At 37.5% G+C, this 14,763-nt stretch overlaps 1 protein-coding gene across 11 annotated transcripts in view; it reads left to right on the top strand.

The window, feature by feature from the left end:
* LOC306663837 (uncharacterized protein) overlaps positions 1-14,763 on the top strand; it is a 175,511-nt gene that overhangs the window by 69,399 nt on the left and 91,349 nt on the right. Inside the window, exon 3 of one of the 11 annotated variants that reach the window (XR_013764539.1) lies at positions 9,135-9,247. The exons of the other annotated variants lie outside the window; for them this stretch is intronic. The gene's annotated coding sequence lies outside the window, so the exon portion shown is untranslated. The remainder of the gene's footprint in view (positions 1-9,134; positions 9,248-14,763) is intronic. 11 annotated transcript variants of the gene reach the window in all.

Here is a 14,763-nt window from a genome sequence, read left to right as displayed (position 1 = left end):
GGGAAAAACATACCATGCACACGGACACAGCAAAAAAGCTGGAGTATCCATCCTCATTTCAGATAATGTGGACTTAAAGCCAAAACTAGTCAGAAGGGATAAAGAAGGACATTACATACTGCTTAAGGGAAGCATAAATCAGCAAGACATAACAATCACAAATACCTATGCCCCGAACATTGGCTCATCCATGCACGTCAAACAAATCCTTCTCAATTCCAGAAATCAATTAGACCACAACACAATAATACTAGGCGATTTTAACACACCTCTCTCACCACTGGATAGATCCTCCAAACAAAAATTGAATAAAGAAACCATAGATCTCAATAACACGATCAACAATTTAGACTTAACGGACTTATATAGAATATACCATCCAACAAAGAACGAATACTCTTTCTTCTCAGCAGCACGTGGATCCTTCTCTAAAATAGACCATATTTTATGCCACAAAGCTACTGTTAGCAAATACAAGAAGACAGAGATACTACCTTGTATTCTATCAGATCATAATGGATTGAAATTAGACATGACAGAATAAAAAACAGAAACTTCTCCAATACCTGGAGATTAAATAATACGCTATTATATGATGACTGGATAACAGAAGACATCAGGAGGGAAATAAAAAAATTCTTAGAAGTAAATGAAAGCAAAAATACATCACATCAAAATCTCTGGGACACTATGAAAGCAGTACTTAGAGGAAGATTTATTTCATGGGGTGCATTCAACAAAAGAAGTAGAAATCAACAAATAAACAACTTAACACTACAGCTAAAAGCCCTAGAAAAAGAAGAGCAGACCAACACCAAAAGTAGTAGAAGACAGGAAGTAGTTAAAATCAGAGCCGAAATCAACGAAATTAAAAAGAAGAAACAATCGGAAAAATTAACAAAATAAAGAGTTGGTTCTCTGAAAAAATAAACAAAATTGATAAACCCTTAGCCACACTAACAAAGAGAAAGAGGGAGAAAACTCAAATTACTAAAATTCAGAATGAACAAGGAAATATCACAACAGACATGAGTGTAATACAAAACATAACTAGAAGCTATTTTGAAAATCTATACTCCAACAAAACAGAAAACCTCAAAGACATCAATAAGTTTCTAGAGACATATGAATTACCTAAACTGAATGAGGAGGACATACACAACTTAAATAAATCAATTTCAAGCAATGAAATAGAAGAGGTCATCAAAAGCCTACCAACAAAGAAATGTCCGGGACCAGATGGGTTCTCAGCCGAGTTCTACAAAACCTTTAAAGAAGAGCTCATTCCAATACTCCTCAAAGTATTCCATGAAATAGAAGAGGAGGGAACCCTCCCAAACTCATTCTATGAAGCCAATATCACCCTGATACCTAAACCAGACAGAGACACATCGAGGAAAGAAAATTTAAGACCAATATACTTAATGAACATCGACGCAAAAATTCTCAACAAAATTTTAGCAAATCGCATACAAAAATATATTAAAAAGATAGTGCACCATGATCAAGTGGGTTTTATCCCAGGGATGCAAGGTTGGTTCAACATCCGGAAATCAATAAATGTCATTCACCATATCAACAGACTAAAAGTTAAGATTCACATGATTATTTCAATAGATGCAGAAAAAGCATTCGATAAAATACAGCATCCCTTCATGCTCAACACTATAAAAAATTGGGGTAGTGGGAACATTCCTTAACATTTTAAAGGCCATCTACGCTAAGCCCATGGCCAATATCATTCTAAATGTTGAAAAACTGAAAGCATTCCCCCTAAAAACTGGAACAAGACAGGGGTGCCCTCTTTCACCACTTCTATTCTTTTTTTAATTCAACATCGTCCTTGAAACTCTAGCTAGAGCAATTAGACAAACCAAAGAAATTAAAGGGATACAAATAGGAAAAGAAGAACTCAAACTATCCCTGTTCGCTGATGACATGATTATATATTTAGAGGAACCTGGAAATTCCACCAGAAAACTTTCAAAACTCATAAGTGAATTCAGTAAAGTAGCAGGTTACAAGATCAATGCTCATAAATCCAATGCATTTTTATATGTAAGTCATAATGTTCAGAAAGAGAAGTTAGAAAAACTATTCCATTCATAATAGCATCAAAAAAAAAATAAAATACTTGGGAATCAATCTCACAAAAGAGGTGAAAGACCTCTACAATGAGACTTACAGAACACTAAAGAAAGAAATTAAAGAAAACCTTAGAAGATGGAAAGATCTCCCATGTTCTTGGATAGGCAAAATTAATATTGCCAAAATGGCCATACTACCAAAAGTGCTATACAGATTCAATGCAATTCCAATTAAAATCCCAATGATGTACCTTACAGAAATAGAGCAAGCAATTTTGAAATTCATCTGGAAGAATAAGAAACCCAGAATAGCTAAAGCAATCCTCAGTAGAAAGAGCGAAGCAGGGGGTATCGCAATACCAGAACTTCAACTATACTACAAAGCAATAGTAACAAAAACAGCATGGTATTGTCACCAAAATAGACAGGTAGATCAATGGTACGGAATAGAGGACATGGACACAAACCCAAATAAATACAATTTTCTCATACTAGACAAAGGGGCCAAACATATGCAATGGAGAAAAGATATCCTCTTGAAGAAATAGTGCTGGGAAAACTGGAAAACCATATGCAACAGAATGAAATGAAACCCCTATCTCTCACCCTGCACAAAACTCAACTCAAAATGGATCAAGGACCTCGGAATCAGACCAGAAACCCTGCATCTTATAGAAGAAAAAGTAGGTCCAAATCTTCAACTTGTTGGCTTAGGATCAGACTTCCTTAACAGGACTCCCATAGCACAAGAAATAAAAGCAAGAATCAACATTTGGGATAGATTCAAACTAAAAAAGCTTTCTCTCAGCAAAGGAAACTATCAGTTATGTGAAGAGAGAGCCTACAGAATGGGAGAATATCTTTGCCACTCATACTTCAGATAGAGTGCTAATTTCCAGAATATATAAAGAACTCAAAAAACTCTACACCAAGAGTACAGATAATCCAATCAACAAATGGGCTAAGGAAATGATCAGACACTTCACAGAAGAAGATGTACAAGCAATCAACAGATATATGAAAAAACGTTCAATATCGGTAGTAATAAGAGAAATGCAAATCAAAACTACCCTAAGATTCCATCTCACCCCAATTAGAATGGCAATTATCGAGAACACAAGCAACAACAGGTGTTGGCGAGGATGTGGGGATAAAGGTACACTTATACATTGCTGGTGGGGTTGCAAATTAGTGTAGCCACTCTGGAAAGCAGTATGGAGATTCCTCAGAAAGGTTGGAATGGAACCACCATTTGACCCAGCTATCCCACTCCTTGGCCTATACCCAAAGGACTTAAAATCAGCACACTACAGAGATACAGCCACATCAATGTCCATTGCTGCTCAATTCACAATAGCCAGATTGTGGAACCAACCTATATGTCCTTCAATTGATGAATGGATAAAGAAACTGTGGCATATATATACAATGGAATATTACCCCGCCATAAAGAATGATAAAATTATGGCATTTGCAGCAAATAGATGAAATTGGAGTATATCATGGTAAGTGAGATAAGCCAATCTCAAAAAACTAAAGGACGAATGATCTCGCCGATAAGCGGATGATGACATATAATGGGGGGTAGGAGGGGTTAGCGTTAGGGATAGGGTTAGGTTTAGGGTTAGGGTTAGGAATGGAGGAAGGAAGGACTGTATAGAGGGAAAAGAGGGGTGGGAGGTGTGGTGGGGAAGGGAAAAAAATAACAGAATGAATCAAAGAACATTACCCTATGTAAATTTATGATTACACAAATGATATGCCTTGACTCCATGTACAAACAGAGAAACAACATGTATCCCATTTGTTTACAATAAAAAAACATGCAGTCTGTAAAAATAAAAAAGTAATCAAAAAAAAAAAAAAAACAACAACAACAACTTAGCAAGACCTTTAGCAACTTGGTAAGACCCTGTCTCAAAAAAATAATAAAGGGGTAGTCGTGTAGCTAGTGCATATAGCGTCCCTGGGAGCTGGGAATGGGGGTGCATGCCTGTAATCCCAGCAATTTGGGAGGTTGAGGAAGGAGGATCACAAGTAGGAGGACAGCCTCAGCAACTTAGCAAAGCCCTACACAGTTTAGTGAGACTCTGTCTCAAAATAAAATATAAAGAGGACTGGGACTGTAACTCAGTGGTAAAGTGCCCCTGGCTTCAATCCCAGGACCAAAAATAAAAAGCACTCCTGGGTTCAATCCTCTGTATGGAAAAGAAAAAAAAAAAATGTTTTTTTTTTTTTGCCTTATGTTTGAAGGCAGCAGAAATAAGTATCACTTATAGAAGGCCTTAGAACTCATGCCACTAATAAATTTCCCTTAAATAATCTTTAAGGATATATATTAGCTAAAGGAATAATCAAGCAAATATAAAACTCAATGTCATTAAGGCATTATTTATAATCATTGAAGACAATACAATACAAATATTTTTAAATGGCTTCAAAACAAAAAGGCAAAGAACACCTTTTTTTCTTCTGGCACCAGTGATTAAACCCAGGATGCTTAACCACTATATCCCCAATTCTTTTTATTTTGAGATAGGGTCTCACTAGGCTGTTTTGGGCTCACTAAGGTGCTGAGGCTGGCTTTGAACTTGCGATCCTCCTGCCTTAACCTTCTAAGCTGCTGGGATTACAGGTTTGTACCACCATGCCCAGGCAAAAATCATCTTTTAAAGAAAACTCATAAAACATTAAAAAAATTTTGTGTTAATGGGACTGATTTTTGTCATATCACATATTTTATTCCATCCATTAATCATTAAAGAAACATGAATTAATGTATTTAATATGATGGTAAACATTAGTAAAATAATGAAATGAGTACTATTAAAATTATAAGTATATTATAGGGCATGATGGCATATACCTATTGTCATGATTTAGGTATGAGGTACTCCCAAAAAGCTCATGTGAGAGACAATGCAAGAAAGTTTGGAGGTGAAATGATTGAGTGATGAGAGCTTTAACCTTATCAATGCATTAATCCACTTGAATGGATTAACTAGGTGATAACTGTAGGCAGGTAGTGTGTGACTAGAAGAGGTGAGTCATTGGGGACATGTCTTTGGGGTATATATTTTGTCCTTAGTGAGCTGAGCTTAGGCTCTCTGCTTCCTAATTATCACGTCCTGAGCTGCTTTCCTCCTCCACACCCTTCCACCATGGTGTTCTGCCTTATGGGCCCAGAGTAACAGAGTTGACCATCCATGGACAAAGACCTCTGAAACTTTGAGCCCCAAATAAACATTTCCTCCTCAAAAATTGCCCTTGTCAGATCTTTTGGTTACAGCAGTGAAAAAGATGACTAGCTGGAGATATAGCACAGTTGGTAGAGTGCCTGCCTTGCATGCACAAGGCCCTGGGTTCAATCCCCAGCACCACAAAAAAAAAAAAAAAAAAAGGATGACTAAAGCACTTTTAATCCCAATGACTTGGGAGGTTAAGGCAGGAGGATTACAAGTATGAGGCCAGCCTTAATAACTTAGTAAAGCCCTCAGCTTTTGAGACCCTGTCTCAAAATAAAAAATAAATAGGGCTGGGGATGTGGCTAAGTGAAAAAGGATCCCTGGTTCAATTCCCAGTATTAAAACAAATGAACAATTTATAAGTATATAAATTTTAGTTTTTGTAAGGCAAAACTAGACATCAACAGAAAAGTGAAAGAAGCATTAAAACAAGATCAAAATGATACCTGTTGACATTTGCAAAGATGTCAGCTATGATAATAATTATCAATGGGTTAATTTTTTCAATTAAAAAAGAAATATTCTCAGATCAGGTAAAAATACAGTCAATAAGCTCTTTACAAAGAATTACTGTCAAAGAAAATAAGAATATTTTAAAGTAAAAATTAAAATATTTCAGACAAAACTTTAAAATGTTGGGGGAAGGGGAAATAACAGATGGTACATTGTTAATACCAATCATAACAGAACTCAAGACAAGAAAAGAGTATTAAATAGGACTTAAATTTTTGATGATTTTTTTTATAAAGGACAACTTCATAACAGACACAAATGATTATACATTACCAAGTCATCAAAATTAGAAAACAAATCTATGAAAATAATAGACAATAATAATTCTATTAGTAATTAATATGTTTAAACAGTAAAGCATTAATAATTTTGACAGTATCTGAACAGCATAACTCTTAATATTAAGTATATACATCACACACAGTTCAATATTTGTACTCCACAGAGGATAAATTTTCTTTCAAGAATCCATGGACAAATTGATCATAAATTAGATTACAAAGAATATTCTGATGATTTTAAAAAGGAAAAATTATAGAAATTTCACTCTTTCATTACAAAAGAATATAATTTAAAATTAATAACAGAATTAAACAAAAACACTCAAAAACTTGCATATATGAAATTTTATAATTATTGTATTAAAAGGATATCAAATGTGTAATTACAAAGTGTTTTTAAAACAAGTATGAATATACTGTTTTTGACTTTTCTGTAGATGTGAAGACTTTCATAACAAAAGATTTTGAATACTGCAATGTAAGAACTTCACAAGTTTGAGTACTCTTATTCTGTCTGCACTTGTGAAGGGAAGGAGTTTCATAGAAAACTTTGGCATTTCTCAGGATGGGAACAAATTCCATGGTGAATATTAACTGGAAGAATTGTGTACTTTGAAATAGTTTGGAACATCACTCCTGGCAGCACCTTGGAGATTTATTTTTAAGTAATCTATGCTCACAAAGTCTGGGCTTCAGGAGTATATGGCCATTCAAGCCACTTACACACTTTAATACAATTCCCATAATAGGACTTCTTCATGTGCTTATTTGAAGCCTGGTGGTATAATCCTCTCATATGATAGTGTACTTTTCTGAGTCAGAAGTCAACATTAAAAAGACTCAGGGAGTTAATTGAGGTTCTGTTCAAGTCATCATTCAGTCAGTCATTGCAAACTGCAGTCTATATACTGTCATCAGGGGTAAATGGGAAGCAAAGTGTCAGAGATCAACTTTTAGATAGAACTAAAATTTTAAATCTTTAGGACTATTCTACTTAGAAGAACATGTACCCTTTTGTGGAAATACAGGATTCAAATGCTAAATCCAAAAGATCAGGACAACTTGACTTTTTTTAAAAAAGTGTTTTTGTTGTGAGAATAAATGGTAAAGTTTCAGGCCAATATTAAAGTGAGCACCCTTTCGATTCAAAATGGTATACTCTTATCACTAGCAATGGTTCAATAAACATTTTCCAGCTGGACTTCCAGTCTCTTATCTTTTTATTGATTTGGTCAGTGTTAAAATTCAGTTTTCAAATCTTTGATACTCTGCCTGATTTTTCACAAAATTTTGTGTAGATACCATTTCATTTCTTTTTTCCACCCGCTTTTCTTTTTCTTTCTATTTTTACCAAGTGACCTCATTACACAGTTAAAAGGCTAACAGTTTTTAGGTGGTTGAATAGAGAGAGGTCAAGAGCATCTTTTCAGAATCTAGAAGTGTTATTAACTTAAATCTTGCACCCAAAAATTATACTTGAAAAGTGTGTTTTTAAAAAATTCAGTATAGATGATTTATTCAGCTTTTATTAGTCATTGCTTTCACTTATATCATCAGTATAATGAAAGTTAATTGGGGACATGTCTCATTTTTTACTTATAAGTTTTCATGTGTCATTTATCTAGTTTTTAAATAAACGTCTAAATTCAGTGGTTGAGAGCACAGACCTAATGAGCCATATCCTTAGAAATGTTTTCCCTCTGCTAAAGTCCAAAAAACAGTTGAAGTATTATTGCCTTGAGGAATGAAAAAATTTTATACTAATAATTAAAATAATTTGGGAATAGAATAGTTAAATTTCCACTGAGTTCATCTACCAATATGAGATAAGAAAGAAAAAAAAAAAACTTTGTTATATTCCTTTTTTCAGTGTCTTTGGATTGGAAAAGGAGAAAGTGCACTTTATAAAAGACCATATAAAGTACTTTATAGACCACATATGTATTTATCTTTACGTTGAAGGATTTAAAAAGAAACAAGTTACTGCAAATAAAAGAATTCTGTAGTAAAGTCCATTCTCTTCCCATCCTCCATAATATCCCTTTTGATTTTATGGTATAATCTCTTTAAAAATAGCCACTGTTTTTATGTATTCATGGTAGTATGTCTTAGGATAACATCTTTGATTTCATTTTTAGGGGAAAAAAAAGAAAAAAATTCAGCAATATATAATTTTGATAATAGAACACATTTCCTTAAGTTTTATTCTAACCTTATTTTAACATAATTTTATAAAAGACAAATCTCATAAAACATATGTTTATATATGTTTTAGGTAAAAAGGATAGAAATTTGTAGGCTTGAGAAAATAAAAGGCATTCAGGGTCTGAAAGAATAGCTCACAGAACACGGAAGGCTAAAATATCTATTATATTTTAATGTCTATTATATTTTGTAAATGACATTATATTTTAATAAGAGGAAAATGACCCAGAACTACCATCCTTACACAAAAATTTCACTATATCAATCTCTCTTTCTTTGTCTTAGTAACTACAATTGGGGTTGAATAAGTGTTAAAACACATCATCTTATTTGTTCGGATTCACCAAGACTCACCTGTTATGGTGTTTCTTGTTCAGTGATTAGGAACCTTTCAAATTCTATTAACTGCATTTTATTCTTGCATTCCTTGCCCAAATTTTATATGTAAGTTAAATTTTCATTCACAGGGAAGTAAAAAGAGCCCACAGAGGACCCCAGAAAACAGATGAAATAGATTCATACTAAGACATATCAGTGTAAAATTTGAGTACACTGGAGATGATGTTCTAGAGAGAGAAAAAAAAAATTACATAAAAAGAATAAAAAAATCAAAATTGTTATGTACTTGTCACTGGACTAGAGAAAGTTTAAGGTCATTGGAGACACATCTACAAGATTTTGAAATTAACTTCAAACATAACATTCTATACCAAACCAAATTTTAACAAAATTTCAGATTAGCACATATACCTTTCAGTCTGGAAATTTCTAAAAAATAAATTTTGCTTGTTCCCATCTCCCAGAAGCTTGTAGAGGTTGAAATAAGGAGCAAACTACCAAAATGAAGGAACAAACTGAGGAGGAGGAGGACCTAGCAAACCAGAAGCAGTACTTCCAAATCAAGAGAGAAATGAAGGTACTTTACCATTTTGAGGGGAGATCCTAGAATGAAAATTGCAGGCATACCAAGAGGACTGCAAATTTGAGGCTAGTCTCAGCAACTTAGTGAGACCCTGTCTCAAAAAAAAAAAAAAAAAAAAAATAGATCTGGATGTGGCCCAGTGGTAGTGAATATAGTGTCCCTGAGTTCAATCCCCAATTCCTCAAAAATACAGCCCTTATATATTGGAACATACCAGAAGACTCTGTGAGAAACTCCATCAGTAAAATAAACTTAATGAAATATCTGATGGACAGTAGCCCTGCCTTATCTATGGTTAATATTCCAAGACCCTTACTCTGAAACCACAAATACTACCAAACATTATATATGTATATACTATGTTTTGTTTTCCTATACATACATTCCTTCAATAAAGTTAAACTTACAAATTAAGTTAAACAACAGTAACTGATAATAGAATAGTTCTGACAATACACTCTAATAAATGTTATTTGAACCAATAAATCTTCCACCTTTTACCTACAGTCTCTAAGTATATATTGAGGTTCTCGCAGTTTAGAACCCTCCCTTAACTATCCCTTCCTGATTGCACAGAGTCCTGGGGTCACCTGAAATTGAGAAATAAGTGTGCTCTTAGTATTTTTCTGGGCATATAAATTGCCCTGCCTATATATATAGCCTTTCAGATTCACAGAAATATGTTGAACTTATTTGCCTATGGCTATTTCATTTCCCACATAGTCATTCTAAATGTTTAGGACTTTCTGGTTTTTTTCCCCACCTACTATCACTAAACTGAGGCAACTATAATGTTAAACAGTTTTCTCTAGTTGTTTTTGACCAACATCTTGGGGATAGGGATTACCAAATAAATAAGTTCTGAATCAGGTTAAATAATGACAAGTTCAGTAAATAAGGATTTTTCAAGAATTTCCAGACACATTAAATAATGGTAATTCTCTGGGGATGGAATTTTTTTAATAGACTATTTTTTTGGAACAATTTTAGGTTCACATCAACTTTTAGTAGAAAGTAAAAATGCTTCCCATATGCTTCTGCATTCAAACATAACATGCATAATCTCCCCATCATCAACACACACCACACAGTGGTATGTTCCTTACAATTAAACCTATATTGACACATCATTACAGCCAAGTCCATAGTTTACATTAGAGTTCATTCTTGGTACTGTACATTCTATGGATTTGGAGCAGTCTGTAATGACAAGTGTTGTTATGGTTTGGATGTGGAATGTCCTTGAAAGTCTCACGTGCTCAAAGGTAATACTTTAAAAGTGACTTGCTCATGTTTTCTCTGACCTCAGTAATAGATTAATGGACTATTAGGAAGTAAGACCTAGGTAGAAAAAGGAAGTCATGGGGGAATGCCCTGGAAAGGTTTGTCTTATTCCTGCACACCTCCCTCTGCTTGCTGCAGAAAGCAGGGAACCACTTATTTTGCCAGATTTTTTTTTTTCATATTGATTACTTTCACATAACAATATGCATTTACATTTCCTTCATTTCTTTTTTCCTTCAACTCACCCTTCCACCATGATGTTTCTGCCCTGGAGCCAGTCAACCATAGATTGAACCTCTGACACTGTGAACCAAAATAAATGTTTTCTTCTCTAAGTTGTTCTTGTTAGGTATTTTGGTCACACATACCAACCATTATAGTAGCATGAAGAGTATTTTCACTGTGCCTCATCCCCATTTCTCTCTTCTCTGCCTATTCATCTCTATCGCTCTCTCTCTCTCTCTCTCTCTCTCTCTCTCTCTCTCTCTCTCTCTCTCTCTCTCTCTCTCTCCCCCCCATCCCCTGGCATCCAGTGATTTTTTTTTAAGGTCTCTATAGCTTTGCCTTTTCCAGAATATCAAGTAATAGGAATTATACAGTATATGTAATTCCCCCCTTATCCATAGGGAATGTGTTCTAAGACTCCCAGTGGATGACTGAAACTATAAATAGTACCATATATATTATTTTTCCCATATATTCCTACAATAAGGTGATTCCATTAATCAGGCACATTTAGAGAATAACAATAACCAATAATGAAAAAAATGATTTTAATAATATACTGTAATAAAATTGCCAGCATACTACTCTTGTACTTTGGGGCCTTTATTTTGTAAAATAAGGGTTATTTGAACACCAGCACTGTGATGCCATGACAGTCTATGATAATAGGATGGATACAAATGACTAACAGAGGGTACTGTGTACAGTGGGAATATGCTAGACAAAGGAATGATTCACATCTCAAGCAAGAAAGAGCTAGGTGGGCTTCACCATACTACTCAGAATTTAAAATGTATAAATTATTTATTTCTGGAGTTTTCCATTTAATATTTTCAAACTACACGTAAATGAAACCATAGAAAGCAAAACTTCTGATTAGGGGAAACCACTTATTTTGCCAGGGTTTTTTTTTTTTTTTTTTTCCATATTGATTGCCTTCACATAACAATATGCATTTACTTTTCCTTCATTTCTTTAATAGCTCATTTATTTTTAGCACTGAGTAATAGTCCATTGTCTGTATGTACCACACTTTGTTTATCCATTCACCTATTGAAGGACATCTTGGTTACTTATGTATAAAATTACTATAAAAATCCATGCATGGGTTTTTGTGTGGACATAAATTTTCATTTCCTTTGGGTAAATACCAAGCAGTACAACTGCTGGATTATATGGATCATATGGATCCAAAGTATTTATTATTTTACATTCTCACCAGCTAAGAATGAGAGTTCCACATCCTCACTAGCATTTGGTACTATCAGTGTCCTGGAGTTTGGAGATTCTAATTGGTGTGTAATGATATCTTACTGGGGTTTTTGTTTGTTTTTTGTTTTGGTACCAGGGATTGAACTCAGGGATGCTTAACCACTGAGGTATATCCCCAATCTCCATTTTTAAAATATTTCATTTTGAGACAGGGTCTTGCTAAGTTGCTGAGGCTGGCTTTGAACTCATAGTCCTCCTGCCTCAGCCTCCCAAGCTCCTGGGATTACAGGTGGATGGTACTAGATCCAACTCTTACTGTTGTTTTAATTTGCATATACCTGATGCTATATGACATGGAATATCTTTTTATATGCTTTTTTGCCACCTGTGTATCTCCTTTGGTGAGGTGCCCATTAAGGTCATTGGCCTACTTTTACTGTTTTCTTATTGTGGAGCTTTAAGAGTTTTTTGTGTATCTGGAAGACCAGTCCTTTATCAGTATGTCTTATGCTAAGATTTTCTCTCTGTCTGTGACTTGTTTTTTCATTCTCTTGACAGTGTCTTTTTCTAACTAGGAATTTATAATTTTAATGGAGTCTAGTTTATTAGGGTATGGTGGCATGTGCCTGTAATTCCAGCTATTCGTGAGGCAGAAGGACACAAGTTACAGGTCAACCTGGACAACTTAGTGACATCCTATCTCAAAGTAAAAACTAAAAAGGCTAAGGCTGTAGCTCAGTGGTAGAACACTTAGAGAACCTGATAGCATGTGCCCTGGGTTTAATCCCCAGTACTGAAATAGAAATAATAATAATAATTATTGGTTTTTCAAGATGGCGGCCTAGAGGGTGGCTGCATTACGTGTTGCTCCAGAACTCAGGATTCAAGAGAGGAGATATTGAGACGCTTGGGACCAACTCAAAGTAGCCGGGTGACTCTCACCCCCTGGGGGGGCATCCCGGATGGGACGGGGGTCCCGGAACGCAGGAAACTTTGTGAAGTAGAACTGCCGGCGAGACGCCCCTCCCCCCGCTGGAGCGCCATAGAGGAGGCCGCTCGGCACAGCGCTGGGACTCGGAGCAGCCACTGGGGCTCCGGCGGCTGCCCGGGGGAGGAGTGGCGGGGAGAACTGTGTGGACTCAGGACACCGGGGCCTGCCCTGAGGAGGAGGAGAGGAGCGTGGCCACTTGGATTCGGAGAGACTGCACCAGAGCTGCAGGCGGTTGCCAGAGGAGAAGCCGTGCGGCGAGCTGTTTGGAATCAGAACGACGCTTCTGAACACCGGGGCCTGCCCTGAGGACAAGGAGGAAGAGGAGCAGCCGCTTGGATTCGGGTGACTACACGGGAACTACAGGCGGTTGCCAGAGAAGGGGCTGCATGGCGAGCTGTTTGGACTCTGACCACTTCTGAACCCCGGGGCCTGCCCGGAGGAGTAGGAGGAGGAGGAGGAGCGCGGCGGGTCCTTTGGACTCGCAGTGACTGCATTAGCGCTCCAGGCGGCTGCTCAGAGGAGAAGGCGAGTGGTGAGTTGTTTGGTCTTAAAGTGACAGCTCCTGAACACAGGGGGGCTGCCTGGAGGAGAAGCGTGGTGGGACGCTTGGTCTTGAGGGGCCACACCAGAGCTCCGGGCGGTGCCCAGAGGACCCGTGCAGCGGGTCACGTGGATTCAGAGCCACTCAGAGGGACTGCTCCTGAACACCCGGGGGGTTATCTGGAGAAGGAGAAGGAACGGGGAGGGTCACTTCGACTCAGAGTGATTGATTGCCCCGGGCTACGGGTGGTTGGTGGGAGGAGGAGGCACGAAGTGAGTTTCTTGGACTCCTAGTGACTGCACCAGCATACTGGGCGGCTGTCTGGAGGAAGAGGCCTGTGGCGGGTCTCTGGGACTCAGAGCGATTGTTCGGGGCCACAGGTGGCTGCTCAGAGGAGGGGCCACGCAGCCAGGCGATTAGGTGCAGAACAGGGTCCCAGGATCTAGGAGGCTTCTGGGTGGAAGAGCCGCACAGAGACAGGCTTAGGGCGGAGTGAAGGTTCCAGGCCTATGGGCAAATTCTCTGAGGAGGGGCAGCCTAAGGAGATTCATCTGCGAAGGGTGAGGCTCCCAGGCCCAGGAGGTAGGGCCGGGCCCCTGGAAACTTTGCAGAGGAAGGCAGCCCAGCCCAGGCAGTAGCTGTAAATTGAGGGGAACCTCTAGGAGGAAACTGACCAGCGAGACCTCCCCACTGGGTGAGTCCTCCCTGCCTGGTGAGGTTTCCCCACAAGGACGGTAAAACCACAGACACAGGCCCAAACAGGCCTTGCCTCAGCCCACAGCCTAGGTCCCCTTTGGATGACCATTGGTCAACAAGTGGAGGCACCTCTGCCCACTAGCAGGGAATATACCCCACCTGAAGGCCACCACTCCTAGAGAGGCAGCTTCCTTGTGGAGCACCGCATTATCAACCTCCTCCAAGACTTCAGCCTACTGAAGGCTAAGAGGGGATATATATAGAAATCTTCAGGGTCATTGTAAATCAACAGAGGAAATCTGCAATATCTCAGCGGTCCACTGATATCTGAACAACATGAGAAAACAAGGAAAGAAAATGCTGCAAACAAATCTAGATGTTACATCAATAAAACCCAATGACAGCATGGCAGAAGAAATGACAGAAAAGGAGTTCAGAATGTACATAATTAAAATGATCAGAGAAGCAAACGATGAGATGAAAGAGCAAATGCAAGCATTGAATGATGAGATGAAAGAGCAAATGCAAGCATTGATTGATCGCACCAATCGACAGTTAAAA

Source organism: Sciurus vulgaris, assembly GCF_902686455.1.
Source record: "Sciurus vulgaris genome assembly, chromosome: 6".
Lineage (NCBI taxonomy): Eukaryota > Metazoa > Chordata > Mammalia > Rodentia > Sciuridae > Sciurus > Sciurus vulgaris.
This window is presented reverse-complemented; position numbering and strand designations above follow the sequence as displayed.